The 21,131-nt window shown below is 38.6% G+C and overlaps 1 long non-coding RNA gene across 7 annotated transcripts in view; it reads left to right on the forward strand.

Annotated features, from left to right (window-relative positions):
- Positions 1 to 6,372: 6,372 nt before the first annotated feature.
- The window catches only part of LOC140640876 (uncharacterized), a 193,314-nt gene continuing 178,555 nt past the window's right edge, over positions 6,373 to 21,131 (forward strand). For 5 of the 7 annotated variants that reach the window (XR_012037478.1, XR_012037482.1, XR_012037476.1 and 2 more), the window contains exon 1: positions 12,664 to 12,739. This is a non-coding gene — a long non-coding RNA (uncharacterized lncRNA). Of the gene's footprint in view, positions 6,441 to 12,663; positions 12,740 to 21,131 lie in introns of those variants that run through there. The other 2 variants (XR_012037480.1, XR_012037479.1) reach the window with 2 other exon arrangements.

Here is a 21,131-nt window from a genome sequence, read left to right on the forward strand (position 1 = left end):
TGGGATCAAGAGTCTCCTGCTCTGCTGATGGAGCCAGCCAGGTGCCCCACGCCGGCCTGTCTTTGCTGCCAATAGTAACTTCCAAATAGAAGCGGATGTTTTACTTCTTGTGATTTTTGACGTTTTGTAGATGGGTATTAGGCTATTCAGGAAGGAAGCTGAACATTAGCAAGAGCTCAGAAAACATTGATGGGAGGTTTTGGGGTTTTCTATAAGATAAAAATCCTTAAGATCATTCTTTTCCCATGTGAAACCACCCTGACCCTTGATATTTCTTCCTCAATATTGAGATAATATGGTAGTCACAAAAATATCTTCCTGTTTTTACCATAGAATACCATAGAATTAAAATGTGCCTCTGAATAAATGTTTGTTACTTCTATTTTCCTTTTATAGTTTCCTAAAGCAGATTGAATCTATATGAAATCCTATGAATAGATAATGTGTGCATGACCACTTACCCGTATTTCCTGCAATTTGCTATAAAAATGGTGATTACTTCAAGTAATGGCTTTCACATGAACTGACCATACTGTGCAAGACTACTGTCTGTTGTCTGGTATCATGGACACTTAGGACAGTGGAGTCGTAAAGTACGTATCATGTTGAAAAAATGTGCTACAGTAAAAAGAGCAAGAAAACAGCTGTACTAGCGAATGAAACAGTACAGATGTGTTTTGTCAACTCATCATACAGCGGCACTTAAGTGTCATTAGTAATTTTTAGTCTTGAAAGGGTTTTTTCATTTTGAGCATCTGTAGATGAGACTGTGATGGAAGAGATATGCCACTTTTTAAAAACAAAACACGCATATTAAAACTGTTTAATTCAGAGCTTAGTGTGTTGCCTGGCTTGAAGTAGGCCCCTACTAGGTGTTTGTCGATTGATTCAGTAAGTGTTAGGTATCTACAAATTCTAAGATGGCTGAGTGGAAAGTATACTGGGTTAAGTCTTGTCCCTGGCAGGCTCTCTGAGACCAAGACATTCATTTCACCCAGGCTGAAATACTCATCAAATCATAAATTTACCCAGCTTGCAATTACCCAATTCTAAAATTCCATGGTTGATGGAGAAATCACATTGTCTAACACAGCACCCTTTTTCACAGATGGAGGATCTGGGGCCCAAATGAGTCGGAGGATTGGCTTTAAGTGACTAGGAGCAAAACTTAGTGATTCTTATCCCAGCTTGTAAGTGTATACTTACACATAACAGCCCTTAGATGTCTATAGAGTGGAATGGGATGCTTATAGGTCAGAGCTCACATTTTAACCCCTCAACGACTCTGTGCAGATGGAATTTAATAATACCCATGTAACAGATGGGAACCATGAGGATTAGAGAAGTGACTGACTCAAGGACCTGTATTTTGTAGGAGCAGAAGCACTTTCCTTTTTGGTTCATCATGGTGTTGCCTCTTATAAATGTTCAGTTTTCCTAGGTCTCTATTGTTACAGTTGCATTTCTTGGAAACATTTTGGTTTTCCTTTTTAATCTTTTGGAAACTGAACTTTTGATTGTGAACCTTGAGGAGAGTTACCTAAGTAGAACCATTGAGTAGGAAAAATAAAAAGAGGGAACCCCGGGTGGCGCAGCGGTTTGGCGCCTGCCTTTGGCCCAGGGCGCGATCCTGGAGACCCGGGATCGAATCCCACGTCGGGCTGCCGGTGCATGGAGCCTGCTTCTCCCTCTGCCTATGTCTCTGCCTCTCTCTCTCTCTGTGTGTGTGTGACTATAAATAAAAATAAAAATTTAAAAAAAAAAAAAAAGAAAAATAAAAAGATAAAAAACAAGTACATGCATTCCTACTAGCTGAAATTAATAGGCTTTACCATTCGGGATTTATTTTTAACCTGACAGTATGGTTTGTGAGTGTAATCTCAAACTGTCCATCAGTGGGATTTTTTACTTGAGACCAAAAAAACTGATACATTGATGTGATTTTGGAAATTTAAAATACTGGCTTAGAAGAATAAAAATGAAAGTTTGCAAATGAAAGGCTGAAGTTCTAGAAGCCGAAGAGTGTTTAAAAGTAAATTGGGAAGTGAGGCTAATCTCACCTTGATGAGCTATTTTCTCTTTTTCTCCAAAAGATACTCTGTTGAACCACAGATCTCACTGGGGGGGAAGTCCAGAGTAGTGAGATGACTTGGGAAAAGAGAAAAGAGACCAAAGTTTTTGCTTCCGAATGATGAAGACTTGGAACGACTGTGGAGCAGACAGACATGGTTTCATAACCATGCTTGAGAAGTGGTTTATCTGAATAGCAGGGGTTGAGTGAGCTAGTTCCCTTGGGATACCCAGCTGTATGTATTGGAACAGATGATATTTCACCCTTGATAATGAAAACCTGTCCATGGCATTTAGAGTAAGAAACAGAGTATTGAGTTAATTCTCTGATTTTACTGTTGAGGAAACTAAGGTTTAGGGAGATGAGTGGACTTGTACACACTTTCTCACACAGTTGTCAAGTCAGACCCCAAAACCTCTCTTCCTGAGCCTAAATTACCAAAACAAACAGTGTTCATTGATGAAGTAATCAGACGGTAAATAGATTTCTGGAAGGGTTGTACATGGGACAATTGCCCAATCGACAAGGTGGTGTTTCTGCCAACAATCAGGAGTGTACAATCAGCCAGGTGCTGGGTGCCATTCACAGGTGTCAGAATGAGATGAACTCTGATAGAAATAGGTGAAATAAAGACATGGTTTTTCAATCAAGACTGCTAACAGCCAGCTTTGGGAATAGCAAGTATGTGTTGGAGGAGATCATCAAGAGGACATTATGGAAGATGGACTCCCTTGCTGGATTTGGGCAATCTGAAGCCCCTCCTTCCCTCGCTGTCCTTGGATTGGAGTTCTAGTGATGTTGTAATAGCTGGAGCCCTTTCAAGAATGTAACCTTGAGAAAGAAAGGTATTGAGACCCTAACAGTGTACATGACTGTGTGTGTGTGTTGTGTGTGTGCACGTGTGCATGTGTGTATTATATAACACGGATTCATGCATACATACTAACTACTAAGATTTGTGTCTTTGGATGTGGATACCTCCTCATCTTGCAGCTGCTGGGGTGGGGGAGGGCTCGTTACTTCCCTTGCTTATTAGAGCTGCCACTGATTGGTCTGGGATGGTCTGACTCTTTGGTCTCTCCTTACCCTCTCTGTATGGGGAACAATGGGCAAACCAACAGTACGATAGAGTGAGGATATAGTTAGCAAAATGCTGGCAAGTAAATTTTTTCTTTATTTTAAACAAAGTGGCACAAATCTGAGAGACAGGTTTACATGCAAAAGAGTGTCTCTGTGGCCCATTTACTCAAGAAAATAGAGCCAATTTTAAACCACTGAAGACAAAGGAGTTGGATTCTTGCAAAGATCCTGGAGAGAAGTTACTTTTGATAGCTTGTTCCAAGCTTTGACCTCATGTATATTAGGAATTCTTTAAACCCTAAATATTATATGAGAAGGCTTAAGCCTGTTTGATCCATAAAATCAGGATACCTTGGATTCACTCTGTTCACCTTCAGTCTTTGTGCCATTTCTAAGTCTTCCTTCATACCCTTTTTGCCTTGTCTTCTAGAAAAGTTATTCAAGATGTGTGTGGGGTTTTTTTTTTTTTTAAGAGCAGTTTTGGGTTTATAATAAAATTGAGCCAGAAATAGAGATTTCCCATATACCCCCTACCCACACACATACATATCATGTGCCCCGTTACCAGCATGGTGGTGTTGATTTACTTACTTTTTATCAAGGATGAACCTACATTCATCATCATTACCCAAAGTCCATCGTTTACCTTAGGGTTCCCTCTTGGTGTTCTACGTTCTGTGGATTTGAACAAATATATTACGTATATCCATCATTATGGTATTGTACATATTATAGTATCCTACAGATACTGTATGATCACAGCCCTAAAAACCCTCTATGGTCTGCTTTGTTTTTGCTTACCCCCACCCTTGCCACCTTCCCACACATTCACCACTCTGTGGCAATCACTGATCTTTTTGTTTGCATGGTTGTGTTTTTCTAGATTGTAATAGTTGGAATCCTACAGTGTGTGTGTTTGGCCTTTCAGATCAACCCTTTGTACTTAGTAATAAATGTTGAAGTTTTCTCTGGGAAAACTGATCTGTTCCTGGTCAGTTCAGTCCAGGGTAGCTTTTTTCTTTTCTTTTCTTTTCTTTTTTTTTTTTTTAAGCCCCAAATAACATTGTATGTTCTGATTGACAGTTTTTATTCATTCACCTATGAAGGACATCTGGTTGTTTCCAAATTCTAGCAATTATGAATAAAGCTGCTATAAACATCCATGTGCAGCTTTTGTGTAGACATGCGTTTTCAACTCCTTAGGGTGACTATAAAGGTGTGCATTTGCTGGTTCATGTGAGAATATGTTTAGTTTTGTATAAAAAAAGAGAGAGAAAAAAAGAAAAACAAAAACCCTGGCAAATTGTTTGCCCAAGTGGTTCTACCACTTGACACCCCTACCAGCAGTGAGAGAGAGAGTTGCTGCAGATACATGCCATTGCCCGCCTGTGGGGGTGTCTGTATTTTGGGTTTCAGCCATTCTAATAGGTGTGTAATGGCTCCCTTCATGTCTTTAAGTCAAATACAAAGAGTTGTCTATTTTCCAAACTATTTTTGGTTCTCTGTTGAAACCACTTGATGTTCTCAGAGCTCTTGATTTGCCATTTCCTATAGCTCTGAAGTTGCTACTTAATCTTTTCCTGCATTCACTCATTCATTCCATGTATGTTTATTGAGTACCTATTATCAAGTAGGCGGTATGTTTTATGCCAGAGATTTTTTTTTTATGCCAGAGATTAAAGGGTAAATAGATAAACCCCTGGCCTCCCTTTAAAATTCAAATTTTAAAGCACAAGTTTGAAAAATGAAATAGTCGAACGTGTCTGTTACAACAATTACATGACTGCTCAATTCTTTCCCACCCCAATCCCTCAATTCCTAAACCCCATACCTTAAAAAAAAATTTTTAACTGATGTGCAAAAACATGCCTATCCTACCTGAACATTCATTCATAAATGAATTCACAAAGTTACCAAACTCCCGTAACCAGCAAATTAAGAAATATTACCAATTTTTTAGGAGCACTCTTTGTATTTTGCTTTCCTCCCTTCTCCCTCCCTTTGAGAGTAAATTGTGTTCTGACTTCTAATACAGCAGATGAAGTCTTTTTGAACTTGATGAAAATGTGTATCCACTTTCTCATATTAAGGGACATTTGTGTGGTTTCCACATTGGGCTGTGACAAATAGGATTACTTTAGACAATCTTCATGTGTCTTTGAATAAACATATGCATAGATTTCCATGAGGTAGATGAGTAGGAATGGAATAACTAGGTCATAAGTAGTACCTTCACAGAGATGTAGTAGAGCCTGCCAGAATGATTTCCAAAGTAGTTATATCCCTTTACAAGTGACTGCTGATAACCTTGTATGTGCTGTCACCCACCCACCCTGTTCATGTTCCTTCCAAAATGATGGTTATCTCTTCTGTCGATTGTATTTTCCACTTAATATTCTTATGCACATATCCTGTCAGCTTTAAGCAGTTTCTCTGTCCTCTCTATGTCAAATGTAAATACTAGTGCTAACATCAGACTTTTTATTTGAACTTATGTTGAGTTTCAGATTTACAGAAACATTGCAGAGATAGTACAGTTGGCACTACTGTTAACATCTTACTCTATCGTTTGCCACAAGTGGGAAACCAACATTGGTACGTTACCAATAACTAAACACCAGACTTTATTAGTACTTCCCTAGTGTCTGTGCTTCTGTCCCTTTCCTGTTCGAGCTTCTAGGGCAGGATACAATTGAATTTACTCCTCATGTTTCCTTATTTTTCCTTTGGTCTGTGACAATTTGTCTGTTTTGTTTGTTTTCAATGACCTTGATGATTTTGAGTGTTACTAGGTGTTAATGAGAGTGTACCATGATTTTCCTTAGGATGATACTGGAATTATGAGACCTCAGGAAGAATATACGTCAGTAAAATGTCCACATCACATTGTTATCAGGGGCACATGACCTACTCATGAAATCCCTGGTGGTCTTAGCTCTCACTGTTGGTTGAGGCAGTGTTTCTCAGGTCTGTCTACTGTTAAGTTATTTTTGTTGTTCTTAATTCTTTGGAAACCAGTCACTATGTCGAACTGGTACAGATTGTTAAATAGTGTAGTAGGCAGAGTTAGAAGATCACCCCAGGGTTCCCACCCCGTAGTATATGTACTGTGTATAACCTCTTTACCTTGAATGAGGGCGGGGCTTGTGAACATAATGGGGCAGTAGTGAAGGTGATGACATAGTCTGTCCTGTGACTGCATTTTGCTTTATGAGACAGAAGGGAGATTTTCATGGTGGATTTGAAGAAGTAAGCCTCGTGTTAGGAGAGCATCAAATGGTTCAGACCTGTGAGTGGCCTTAAAGAACTAAGAGGTTTTGTTATACAGCAATAGATAATTTCCTAGAATTTGGGCAATTATTAATATAAATACCGAAACACATTTTCTTTTTGCTGTCAACACAGCCTTCCATGCTTTGTCTATGGATTGAAGCTAAATGTAGAAGAGCAATAAAGTACTGGACACGATTGTCATGTATACTCCAAAATCTCTATACGTGCTAGGATTCCATTTCTTATGTTCTGAGCATACAAGTCAGGTGAATTTTACTTTCTCTTACTCCACTCCTGAAAAATCAGAGCATAGTATAACTCACTTTAACTTCAAATTTGGTTTAAAAAAAATGGTCAAAATTTTATTTAACCCTTGATTTTTGGGATCGCTGGGTGGCTCAGTGGTTGAGCCTCTGCCTTTGGCCCAGGTCATGATCCTGGGGTTCTAGGATCAAGTCCTGAATTGAGATCCCACAGGGAGCCTGCTTCTCCCTCTGCCTATGTCTCTACCTCTCTCTCTATCTGTCTCTCATGAATAAATAAATAAAAATCTTTTCATAAAAAAAAAGACCTTCAATTTTTCTTAGAGAAATACCTAAATCTGTCTAAGCATTTAGTCATTTCTATTTATTGAATATAGTCATGATATTCTCATTGGAAGGCACACATCTTAGAGTGCATTGATTCCTATTCTAATTTGGACCATTTTAATTCTAGACCTGATGAACAGATTTCAGTTGTAAGATGCAATATATGTTAAGAAAAATTAGAATCTGGGCAGCTTATCATACTTAAAAAATCTCTTTCATTGTTGAATTATTTTTTTATCAAGATCACTTTGTGTATCTCTTCTTTGTTGCTGGATATCCTCATATGGCCAATAATCAGTGGTTGTTTTGCTCAAATTTAAGAATAAAAAAATCCATTAAAAAAAAGAAAAATAATAATAAAATCTTTAAAAACACACACACACAAAGGGGTGCCTGGCTGGCTCCATTGGTAGAGCATGGGCCTCTTGATCTTGGGGTTGTGAGTTCGAGTTCCATGTTTGGTATAGAGATAACCTAAAAATAATAAAATCTTAAAAAAAAACCACAACTATGATGCTAGGGGTTACTGTTATATACATATATGTGCTTTATTCATTAGGACTCTCTTCTGAATGAGAATGCTGAGTGTAATGTCTGTATGTCTTTTTTTCTCTGAGTTAAGTCATGTTGACTAACAGGTTGTGTGGTCAGAGCCAGAGAGCTTCCTTATAAATTAGGAGTTTCTCAAATGCTAGAATGAAGACTTCTGGGATATTCATACCCATAAAAGTGCTATAGCTTTTTCCAGGTCCTTTTTTCCAGATCTTGACAAGAAGCTAAGAGTCTTAGCTTACCCCTCCCTCTTTCATCCTATGTGTATTTGGTGGTGTATTTGCTCTATACAAAGACAAAATGAAACTTGTATTTTATTCTGCTCTTTTCTTTCCTAAGCTCTATGCTGCATGCACTGAGCTTGGGCTGTTCCGGGTTTCCCTTGGAGAGATTGGCTTTCATCTCCATTTTAACTCCCTCGTGGACTTTATTGTCGTTAGCATATTGCATATATTTTAACAGTTGCACGAAACTGTTAGTCTCTAATATCCCGGGGATCACCTACAATTCTCTTTTACCCTTACAAGTTCATTTATTTTTGTGTTGCTTGACGGCCTCGGGAAGGAGGAGGAGAGGCAAGCCTATGCATCAAGGAGCTCCCTTGTCTATTCCAGTTTCCCCTGCCCATCTTGGGCTACTGGTTAGGTTGCATGTTGTCCTGTTTACCTGCCCTGTAGCCAATGTTTTTAGGCACATGGGTTTCTTAAAGGTAGTAGTTTAGATTCTTGGATTCCAGACTTGGCTCCCAACTTTGCCTAATGCACCATTTCAAGAGAACTGCTTCATCTGCGCCGCAGCCAGCAGGACACAGTCAAGATCTTTATTGCTGTCTACTTCATAGAGTCATCTGAATAGGACTTCATTTTCATTGCCACACATTTCTAAAACTTCTTCTGTTCTTAAAATAACCTTCTATGTCATAAAGACCATAAGCAGATGCAGAAAAATGCCAGCAGGCAGAGGTAAACTGAGAATATTTCAATGTTCCATCAACACATCTTGAAAATTCTTCATCATTCGCACTGGTGAGTGATTCCTGACCACCATCCAGAATGCTAGGCTTAGGGGCCAGCAAGGAAGAAAAACAGCAATATTACTTTTCTAAATCCTGCTCCTTGGTATAACTTATCCTCAGTGTTGATTTCATGATGATTGCTTTTTTATAATTCTCTGACTAAATGAGGATTTGATGAGTCATTGCATAATTAAATAACCATGAAACAGCAGGATGTATACTCCGGGCCCTCTCAAACAGGCGGGACATGTTTTCACTTCATTGGGTTGATAGAGGAAAGATGACTCTTGGGGAAATTTTTTTCTTACTACATTTTCTTAACCTATAAAATGTATGTCTAGGGATAAAGAAAGGACTCACATAACACAAGATCAACATTTTTATTAATTGTATAAATGTTTATGGGCAATTAACCAAAGAACTGGTACAACCTTTAAACTTTGCTTTATGTCTTTCCAGGATTGGGATTACATGATCTTTTCCATCTGGGCTCTATGTCTGGCAGAGACACCAAAGAGCTCTTGATGGAAGAGTTTGGTTATTGTCCTTTGTAACAGTGTCAGAAGATAAGTTAAAGAGCCAAAATACACTGATATCTTTAATAGTTCACAAGAATACCAACATATATGCATATCTCTAGAACTTGAGTATTTTCTCACCAGTTTACTATTTGAGGTTAAAAAAACCTATAATGAGGGCAGCCTAGGTGGCTCAGCGGTTTAGCATCGCCTTTAGCCCAGGGCCTGATCCTGGAGACCTGGGATCGAGTCTCATCTCAGGCTCCCTGCATGGAGACTGCTTCTCCCTCTGCCTGTGTCTCTGCCTCTCTCTCTCTCTCTCTCTCTCTCTCTCTCTCTCACACTCTCTCTCTCTCTATGTCTCTCATGAATAAATAAATAAAATATTTTTTAAAAAAAGCAACCTATAATGAAAAAAAATGTATAATGCTATTGCTGCTTATGAAATACTTTTTTTTCCCAGTGTATTTTATAAGTCACAGATCAGGTGCTCTATAAGTAACAGCTTTCTCTTTTCCTTCTTCTCCTGTCTCCTTTATGACTTCCATGACCACTGTCCAGTGTTGGGGCCGCGTGTTAGGTACCATGGAAATGCTCCCTATCCTGGTTTATACTGCTGATGGACTCTGGAGGTAGATCCCTTTCCTTCCAAATATATTAGCATCCAGGGATGCTATTTGGCTCAGTGGTTGAGCGTCTGCCTTCAGCTCAGGTCATGATCCTGGGTCTGGGATCAAGTCCCACATTGGGCTCCTGCATGGAGCCTGCTTCTCCCTCTACCTATGACTCTGGTTCTCTCTCTGTGTCTCTCATGAATAAATAAATAAAATATTTTAAAAAAATATATTAGAGTCCACACTAACTTGACCTCACCTGGACTGGTTCTATTCCTACAGTCTTTGGAGTACTCCCTCCTCAGTTAGATACCTGAATATCCAAACATGTCTACTGTGATCATCTGCAAACTTGCAAACTTTACTAAGACCACATCCAGCACAGATTGTGCCAAGGCCCTTTTCTTTATGCTACCTCTCTCAGGGATAAGCCTACCTGTGTTTTTTTTTTTGTTTTGTTTTTTGTTTTTTTTAACTTCAAAGATATTCTTCTTTATGCCAGTTATTCATAACAAAAATATCTTTTCCTTCTCCACTTTGAGTTTGTAAGAACACTTATGATAGAAAGTTGTTACTGACTTCTGAAAACAGATTACCACTGAGACTTCTTCACCTCCCCTTACTTCTCCACCTGCAAAATATTGTGTTTAACTAATTTATAAAATAACTGGTCTTCTGGTAAGTTACATTTACTGAAACCAAGCGTCAGATGCTCACCTGACTGAGCCACCCAGGCACCCTGCAAGTTCCAACTTAGAGACTATATACTTATATACCTGAGTAATCCAATCCAGTGTCTGGGGTTTAGTTGATACTGTGTGAAGTATATGTAATTTAATATGTATATGTAAGTATATGTAATTTCTAATACCTGTATTTTAAATTTACCTTCATTTAAGTTGTGATTAAATGTAAAACTTGTCTATGTGCCTTTTTCAGTCTATGTGTAAGTCTTTTAAAAGTAGAAAGAGGGGCCACCCGGATGGCTTAGTGGTTTAGCGCTGCCTTCTGCCCAAGGCGTGATCCTGGAGTCCTGTGATCGAGTCCCATGTCAGGCTCCCTGCATGGAGCCTGCTTCTCCTTCTGCCTGTGTCTCTGCCTCTTTCCCTCTCTCTCTCTTTCTCTCTCTCTGTCTTTAATAAATAAATAAAATCTTTTTAAAAAAATAGAGTTATGGGTACACATTTTGAGAAAAGCACCTTTAGAGTATGACTAGTGATTAATATGTGTTTCGAATGAGCTGCGCAGAACAGGTTCCTAGGTGGAACGAGTCATGCATGTTTCATGTAGTTTTATAACATTTAAGTGCCCTGTGTTCAGTGTCTTACAATTCCTTGGCAAGATGCTGAAATTACTTTTTAACCATAAGACAATTGGCATTTTGCTTCTTACATTAGAAGATAAGAATCAGCTTTTTGAAAAGCAACGTGGGAACATTTGGTGCCTGGGGGACTCCTCAGGCCAGGTCCTACAACAACCCATCGTGTTTATTCAGTGAACACTTACTATCTTCTATATGAAAAGGACTATGTTGACTACAAAAGTGATAATTAGATATTATCCTTGAACTGTAAAGCTGATTGCAACTTAGAATAAACAAGACTAAGTATGAGGTAAAACAATGACTCTCTACAGGTACAAGGTTCCATGGAAATAGTGAGAGAGGTGCTGTTGATTCCATGTGGAGTGAGAGCCAAAGTTACAAGGAGCCTGTGTTTGAAACTACATTGGTTCACTTCTTGGCAGCCCTCTCTTGCTTGGAGAGAGGTGAGAAGGTGTCTGTCTTATCCCACCCCACCAGCTGCTAGTCTTGCTTGCAACCTGTTTCCTGCCCTATACAGTTAGTTTTAAGGAACTAGTTTTGTACCTCTGCAATTCCTTGCTAAATGGGACACGGGATGGAGAGGATAGATCTTTAACTTTTTGTACATTGTGGGCGGCACAATGAATGTCTTGCCAATTGCCCAGGAGTTTTTCCTATTCTTTAAAGGAATCCGTGAAGTAAACAGGAGAGTAATTAAAAGTTGTGATTTTGGCAGAAGCTTTTAGAGGTTTACCTTGAGTTGACAAGTTAACCTGACACCTATTTACAGTGAAGTTGAAAGTGACAGAAGAATGGGGCACATGAGTGTGTTTCTATCACCACGGTCTCAATAATATCGTTTGGTCCATTGCACTGAAAGGCAGAGCCTAAGTTTGCTAGTTACTCAAAACTTCCTGCTCTGTTATGCTTCAGCATCTTCTACTTGCCTGGTCACTCATTCACCTCCTTCATTGTACTGTTGAATTAGTGTTAGTGACAGGTATAAAAGCAGGTGAAATTAAAATCAAGTAAACAAGGGACACCTGGGTGGCTCAGGGGTTGAGCATCTGCCTTTGGTTCAGGATGTGATCCCGGGGTCCTGGGATCAAGTCCTGCATTAGGGTCCCTATGAGGAGCCTGCTTCTCCCTCTGCCTGTGTCTCTGCCTCTGTGTGTGTGTGTGTGTGTCTCTCTCTCATGACTAAATAAATAAAATCTTTAAAAATAAAAACAAGCATAAATGCTTCACATAGGATGGGGTAGAGTGGGGGAGGTGCAGCCAAGTGGGAGGACACATTGTCAACTGGTTATTTGTGGAGGTGTCAGGTGGCTAGCGTTTTTATGTTCTTTGTGTCCCATCTAATACAATCCCAATTTCTTTTGTTCTCTCAAAGATTTCCACTATTGAATTTCAGAAGCTTTTAATAATTTTAGAAATAACTGTGTAATCCTTTTATGTTTGGCTAAAACTCTTTCAAGGTCGCATCGCAACTGACCGATGTGACCTTGAAACCCTCTGGCTGCTCTGAGCTGTGGAGGGCAGAAAATGCTAATGTCTGACTTGTTGAACCTCTGCACACAGAGGAGTGGCTTTGGATCAGACGCCCTCTGGGTCAAAGGTTACTAGAGTATGAACATTCCACCAAACTGTCACTGTTCTGGGTACAACAGCTCCTTCTCAGGAGGATTGGGTTCTCTGGTAACTGAAGCTAACATTTCAACAGGTAAATTACTATTCCCAGGGCACATTGATCTACATCCTGTTCTTGTCTATTTTGGATCAGTGAACCAATGCTAACCTGGAAGCAGGGATATTTATGCTGAGCTGCTTCCAAATCTACTCAGTTTTGCAATTAAGCAGTACTAAAAATTAAAAATAAATTACTAAAAATAAAGGTATTACAAATTAAGGTAGTTAACTATAGCTATTGACCATTTTTAAATTTCAGCATTAAATAATGGGCTATAAGACACATCATAATAATAAATCTGGGGGATTTATACAAAAAACTGTATGATTATAAAAATCACAAGGGACGCCTGGGTGGCTCAGCGGTTTAGCGTCTGCCTTTGGTTCAGGGTGTGATCCTGGAGTCCCGGGATCGAGTCTGCACTTCTTTAATGAGATAATGTTGGCTTTATATTTCATGCTAACTTTTTAAGGAGAATGGGTTTAAGACATAAAATTGACAAATGAAAATTTCACTTTTTTTTTTTTTTAAAGATTTTATTTATTTATTCATGAAAGATAGAGAGGCAGAGACACAGGCAGAGGGAGAAGCAGGCTCCATGCAGGGAGACTGACACGAGACTCAATCCCAGGACTCCAGGATCACGCCCTGGGCTAAAGGCAGATGCTCAACCACTGAGCCACCCAGGCATCCCAAATTTCACTTTTAAATCAATAATTGCTATACTTATTGATCTCAGTCAACTTCTATGTTTCCCACTCTTAATTCCCAGAATCTTTCTCTCACAGACACAAATTATATTTCCCTGGAAGTAAAGGTTATATTTGACAGGATAGAGGGAAATTTCATTACCTATAAAGTACACTGCTCTAGGGAAAACTGAGAACTTTTTATTAAAAACACATAAACTGAAACTTTCTAGCCAATATTTAAATTTTAAATCTAAAATTCTTAAACACCTGAGATGGTGCTTTTAGAAAAATAATGAAGGTAATGAATGAAATGTTAAACTAAAATATGTATAATATCTATCACCTTTATGTATTGTTACTTTTCTAATCACAGAGAAAGTGAAATGGTCTCAAAATTAACCATTCGTGGTTAGAAACCAGAGTTTTCCTGGTTAGTTTTGATAAATTTCATTTTTTGGCTATTTCCTGTCTGTTCATTCATTAAGACTATATTTTCTTCTAGTTCTTTGAACGTCCTTTCCTCTAATCGTTTGAGCAAACTTATACTTCCTATGTTAAATATTGTCCACTAAATTTACTATCTTGGCCAATTTAGGTGTCCAGTAATTTTTTAAAACTATTTTTAACAATACTTTAAGTAGTTCTAGCATATTTTTTAATGTGTAAGGCACATTACTGAGAAAACATAGAAATGCAGTTAATTCTTTAAGATTTTCTTTAGTTGAGAGAAAGAGCTCTTGCTAATGGGCACACATGAGCAGAGGAAGGGGCAGAGGCAGAGGGAGAAACAGAGCCCAACATGGGGCTCAATTGGAGAACTCTGAGATCATGACCTGAACTGAGCAGATGCTTAACTGAGCCACCCAGGTACCCTTGTATGCAGTGATTATTAATCGAACACTTAAGACTTGTGTAGGCTTGATTTAATGCTTTCTCAGAATCTTTGGAAGGCTCAGGGTATTTCTCAAGCCCCTCTTACTTGCAAGGTAAATCTTCAAAATATTCCGTGGTGATCTTTCAGGACTTGGTTTTAATTTGTTTTAGGTTATGTTTAAAGTAGGCCTTCCCTTAGGGATTGGTCCTTCTTTCTAGTGTTGGCTTTTGCTCTGTGCTGAGTGCATGTGATATTAATGGGGTGTTATAGATGTGTTAATAAGATCTCTCTGCTGCTGTTTTCTTGGTGATATAAAAAGAGTAAAGCAAAATGATGTAAATACTAACGTAAACATTTACAAGTCATTTTCTTAGTTACTAAGCCTTTTTTGATCACCATACCTATTGATAAGAGTCTATATAGGATGAACATGTTTTAGCTTGTTTGGGCCTTTATCGATCTCCTGCAGGGGAAAAAGCTTTAATTTCTGATATGTCTGTGAAATTGCTTTTATGTAAATGCTGGTGGGGTTTTTTGGTTTTGTTTTGGTGAAGGATATTTTGTCATCTTTGTTTAAAGCTGAAACTCTGGGGATTTCAAATGAAGGTCCTTGTGCATGACCTTCTTTCAAACAGGAGAAACCATTGAAAGTTCATGTTCCACATTGTTCTGCCATGCATTATCTAAACAAACCTTCATGAGCTGACTGGCATCCAGTTTCACCTGAATTTTCTTTCCCACAGTTGGATTTGGGAAGACTCGGTCTTCCAGGATCACATGTGCACAGCTGTGAATGCTTTTATTTATTTATTTTTTTTTATGCAGCTTTTTAAGCAGAATTCTCTGAGCATTGAAGACAATGTGTTTCCCACTCAACTTTTTTTTTTTTTAACTCATGAACTTCCCAGATTTTTTTTTTTCTAGAAAGATCTCAGCTGAGGAATAGAAAAAAATTATTTCTGATCACCATCACCCTCAATTTCTTTGGCTGGTATTATAGTCCTCTCTCATTAGTTGGGCCTTTAATATAGGAGAGCTTGAGAGATGGTGGTCTAGAAATGGTCTGGCTTTTCACCATCAGGCTTCACAATCTTTATGCTCTGTCTACCTGGATTATGTCTTCCCTTGTTGAGCACTGGCCTAGGAAGAGAATAATTTATTTTTATAATTCCCTCAGCAATGTATTAGCTGTATCAGATATTATGGTATTAAAGAAGATCACCAATGAGGCTCTATTTTAGTTTATAATCTCCTTCATCAGCCTTGTCTCATGCCTGTCACTCAGGTGTATCCCATCATTTCCACCTTCACTGCCATAATCACTGTCCAGGCTTTGATAATAACTAGCTTGTTTTTTGTCACTGACTTCCTAGCATCCTCTTCTGGAAATCCAGTAATTCCTATCCACATAGCTCTGTAGAGTATACAGCATTTAAAAAATACAAGCCACTTGGAGTGTGAAATCCTCCTCTGAAGAAAAAAGAAGCTATTTATAATGAAATAAATGAAATGAGGAGGGAGAGAAAAGATCTTGAGAGAGAACAGAAAAGCATAACATTCTGAACTGTTGGGTTCTTCACTCCTTGAACAATCCATGCCTAAGGTTGCAGACTTCTCTCTATAAGCTCTATTCTTTGACTTGGTAAATTTTTGCCTATTATCCATCCCATTGAAAACCAGCTTGTTCCATAGAATTTACTCAGTGTCTTTCCCATTGATGTATATGTTAGTGCCTGTATTGCTACTTCAGATTAGCATCTTTGTACATTTGACCTGGCTTTGGCTTTATCTTCCTTTTGAGATATGACCTTTTGGATTGCCTCTTCTTCCCTCAATGCACTCAAGAGACTGAGTGTGTTCTACTACATTCAGCCTGGTTTCCAGAATTAGATTTCCTTTAATTTAAAAACAGCCCACAAAATTACTCTTACGCATAGTGTGGCAGGAAAAAAAAAAAAAAAACCAAATAGGCTATGATATAACCTCTCTTCCCCCTTTCAACTTTTGAACACATATGTATTGCACATGGATAGATGACTGTTGTTTGGTGTTACATACACAACAGCAAATGATTTAAACAGGTTTCTATTTTTGGGATACTTCTAGTAGTCTGGAGGACACCATTACAATACTGAGAGATGTTCTATGATAAGGACACATAAAAGGTCATTATAGTACCTAGTTGAAACATTTAAGTCTACCAGGAAAAGTTCTTTAGGGGAATCATTTTTAAAAGATTTAAAAGGTCAGCAAGCAAGGAGTTAGGGTGGTATGGAAAAGATGGCAGGGACTTTGTAGCATCTTTGTTGGGTGGATGGGGCTTGTCAAGAGCAACAGCAGATAAAAAGTGGAGGATATTTCATGAAGATGCTTTCTGGCCTTGTAAAGAAGTTTGGGTTTGATCCTGATGCAGTGGTTCTTAAACTTTAATGTGCATTCAGATCACTTGGGAATGTTATTACACCATAGAGTCTTCCTCACTAGCTTTCAAGTGGAGCTTGCTCTCCTGCATTTCTAATAAGCTCGTAGGTGTAGCTGATGCTGCAGCTTCACAGATCACACTTTAAACCAGCAGTTTCCTAAGGGAAATAGTAAGGATTTGAGGAATTTCAAGCAGAGAGTAAAACATAATCAATATCTATTTGGTGTTCTGATAAGAGCACTGTGATTTCAAAGATAGAGAATTAACAGGACAGGAGCAAGATGACGCACAGGAAGTTTTCTTAGCAGGCTGTGTCAGTAATCCTGGTCAAATAGACCAGGAATTTAGGCTGCTAGTTGGCAGTGGGGATGGAGAGAACTTATGCAGAATCCAAGATGCTTAGGAGGTAAAAATAAGAATGTTGGCAATAGGTTGGATTTTGGAAGTGAGAGAGAGAATGGAAAATAGAGATGACTGAATTTCTCCTTTGGTCGAGCTTACTGCTCTTCAATGTGATCTACGGGCTCTGTGGAAAGACTTCAAAAGGGGCAAGCAAAAATGAAAAGACACTATTTTTTAAATTATAGAACTAGAAATATCTGCTTATCGTGAATTGAGAGACCTAATATATTTGGCAGGAATATGGCTTCAAAGATGAAGGGTTTTTCTTCTTTCTTGTGGTTCAAATGGAGATTTTTTTTTTTTCTCGAATCTTAATACTTGGGACCAGTCAGTAAAACAACGCCCCCACCCCAGGGTTTCGAATGATGTGCCCAAAGAACTCTTACTAATACAATTACAGCCAGGAAGCTCTTAAATTTCTCCTGGTTTTTTATTTTTCTGCACGGATGTTGTTTAGTCAGACTCTGTAAGTGGGTAAAGGATTAGGATGATAAATCTACTTCAAGACACTTTAAATATTACTTTGTTAAATCCACCGATGTTGACATTTTTAATTTAGTAAGGTGTGTGTGTGTATGTATGTGTATATATGTATATATATGTGTGTGTATATATGTATATATACATATATATTTATAATTCTTCTATGGTATAGTGGGGTAACTAATTAGAATAGTAACAATACTGACTATATAAAACAAGATTTTCCCAATATTTTCACTTTCCCAATATTTTCAATTACTGCATTGGCTTGTCTTCCATAAATAAATGTTATGGTTATCAAAAAAATTTTTACGCTGGAAAGATTACATCCACACTGGAAGGTTCTTTGAGAAATTTAGTTATTGGATTCTGCTATTGCCCTCATATTTCTCTTGAGAAGAATTTTGGAAGCATTCTTAGACTTGATCAGACTGTCTAAATCAACTATGGGTAGAAGTAGTATGAATTATCTGCTTAAGTCTGAGCTTTGCAACTTTTTTCATCTTAAGAATTATTTGGGGTGCTTACTTAAAAGAATACTTTTTTTTCTGATTCCTTCTAAGAAATGACAAAATTAGAATGTTCAGAAGAGAGACCTAGTTTAACTCTGGGTTCCACAAAGAAACAGAAAAAATGAGATATGTATATATGTGTACATATGTATATGGGTGTCTATATGTGGAAGTTTATTAATAGAAATTAGCTCACCTGGCTATGTAAGCTACAAAGTCTCACATCTGTCATCTGCAAGCTAGAGAACCAGGAAGGCTGGTAGTGTAATTCAGTCCAAATCTGAAGGCCTGAGAGACAGAGATGCTAATGCTATGCATCTGGTCTGAGACTAAAAGGGATAAGATAGGATGTCACTGTTCAGATAATCAGGCGGGGGTGGGGGTGGAGGGGGAAGAGGCCAATCCCTCATTCCTCTGCCCTTTGTTCTGTTCAGGCCCTCTTCAGATCATATTCCCTTTGTCTTCAGGAAGCACCTCAGTTGGCCTTGGTTCTTTAACTGGTGAGGTGACCCACTATTTCATGTCTGAAATATTTGGGCAGTTAGAACTCCTGTTTGGATTGGGGTAGTGTGATCTTAATCACAGGACACAGTACTACTAAGTGATGCCCTAAGGAATTGCCTGTACTCCAGACCTATTCTACCTTCCCTTCTAGAGCAGTAGTCCAGTTTTTTCTTGGCATTAGATCAATCACTCCATTTGACAGTAAAACTCACTTCTTGGCCTGTTGATTCAAAAGCATGAGGAGCCCAAGGTGGCCAGCCAGTGGCAGTCTTAACTTCCAGTTAAATGAACACCTTTTCATGTCTTCTGGTAGATTTCTTTCCTAGGGAAATAACGCTGCTAGGCCAGCAGAACATATTCCTCAAGAACACAAAGAAAAAATTTTGGTAGTAGATATCAGGAGTAATACTGAGTGGTCCCACTGCCATTTCTTCTACTGTTTATCCCAGCTTTTGGAAAAAAATAGCACACTATATTGATTGAGAACATATAAAGCCTTCTAGAGAACCTTGTTATAGATCTGCAAGGAATGGCTATTTATGTGACAGTGCAACTGAGTCTTCAAAACTGCGTTACTCTGTTCAGTCTAGTCAGCTGCTTTGGGGTGGTGAGGACCATGGTAAGACTGGTGAATTCTATGGGCATGGGCTCCTAACAGCACTGATTTGCCATAAAATGAGATCCTTGATCTAAAGCATTGCTGTGTAGAATGCTATGATGATGGATAAGGTATTCTGTAAATCTATGGCAGGTAGTTTTGCTAGAAGCATTGAATGGAGGGAAGGCAAGTCCATATCTAGAGTGAGGATCTATTCTAGTAAGGACAAGACATACCCCTTACATGACGGAAGTGTAATCAACCTATTGTCAGAAATACAATAGACCAGTGTGCTACCTTATAGAAGGTAAAAGCGGTCAGTATCTTTGAACTAAATTATTACATAAGATGGGAAAGTCGTGAGATACAACCGAGGTAAGACCAAGATTAACTAGCCAACATCACAGGTTTACATAGGTGAAGGTGTGTTACGGGCTTTGCAACTTGAAAAAAAATTCTGTTGGACATTATGGACAGAAATGGAGAAAAGCTGTTTTCCAGATGAGTGGCTGAATATTTGATATCAGGGGATGTGTTAATTTGCTCAAGTAATGAAATGACATCTGGTGCAGCAGCTGCAGTTGGAGGTACCACCTAGTTAATCTTAGAATAATCCACTGTCATTCTTGTTTTCCTCCCACTGTCATTCTTGAAGAACCATTTGTCTTTGGCCCAGAGCAAATGAGAGAGTTGAGTCAGCATGTGGTGTGAGACTCTTTATCTTCAAGTCCCTGATGATGATGGCACCAGTCTCTACAATCCTTCCAGGAATGTCCTATTTCTTTTGCCTTATTCTCCTATGTAGAGGCAGTTCAAATGGCTTTCACTTGAGTTTTCCTAAGTTATAGCCCTCCATCAGTCAGGCATTTCTGGGATCTGGGATTTCCACCAGTTGCTAAGGAGGTCTACTGGAATCATACATTCTAAAACTGAGGAAATATTCACAGGATTGGGGCAGGACCACTAGTCACTTGAGAGAGGGACCAAAGCGAAAACTCCATTGATCACCTGACTTCCCCTAACTTTGGTGGACCACAGTCTCCTGGAATTCCAATTCAGAGCCAGTGTCCAGTAGTTACCAAAAGTAACTGAAAGTTCTGATTATTTCTTTTCCTCCAATGTACAGGTACCCTGACAAAAGGCAAGAGGTCCCTTTTTTGAAGATTGAATGAAATATTAATACAGTATAAATTTTTGATAGTATAATGGGGTCCTTGCTGTAGTGGGTTTGGCTTCCTCTCATCAATGGGTTTAGGTGTATAAACTGATTTACCTCTGGGAATGAGGAGCCATAATTCTCTGAGCTTTAGTTTAGACTTTTCTTCATTTAACCTACAACTTTTTTGGTTATACAGATTCAATAAGAATTTAATAGGCTTCTGGTCTATTTTACTTGTAAGAACACTAAAAGTAGCTAGCCAATATCCTAGTTTTACATAAGTCAGACTACGGTGATTACTGCTTGACTCTCAAATCCATGACTATAACCATTCCACCTTGACTTTGGTGGTTGAGTACTGTCATTTAGCCCCTGCCGTCCCATGATCAGATTACTCCCGATGCATTTAGATTTCCCATTTCAGTGCCTGCAGTTTCCACCATGTGTTCTGGTCTACAGATAAGAACAATCATAGAGCTCTTCAAGGATGCTGAGACTCCCCTTACAAGATGGCTTCTCACTCTACTGGTGAAATGTGTGTCTTCTGAACCCTCTTACTAGGTAGATGAAATTAATCCATAATAGTTCTTGAGAAAAGAAATGTTGGGATGCTTAATCTTGGAAGATTCGCTGAGCTGCTTTATAAAGAGTGCCTGAGAGGATAGGATAGCACAATAGGAAGTGCAATGACGAAACATAGTAGATAAATGGAGTTGTAATAATAAATTGGTTATCTTACTTCTTTGCCCTTTTAAAATTGCTGTTATGTGCATTATTGG

The sequence above is a fragment of the Canis lupus genome, chromosome 10 (assembly GCF_048164855.1).
Source record: "Canis lupus baileyi chromosome 10, mCanLup2.hap1, whole genome shotgun sequence".
NCBI classification, from domain to species: Eukaryota; Metazoa; Chordata; class Mammalia; order Carnivora; family Canidae; genus Canis; species Canis lupus.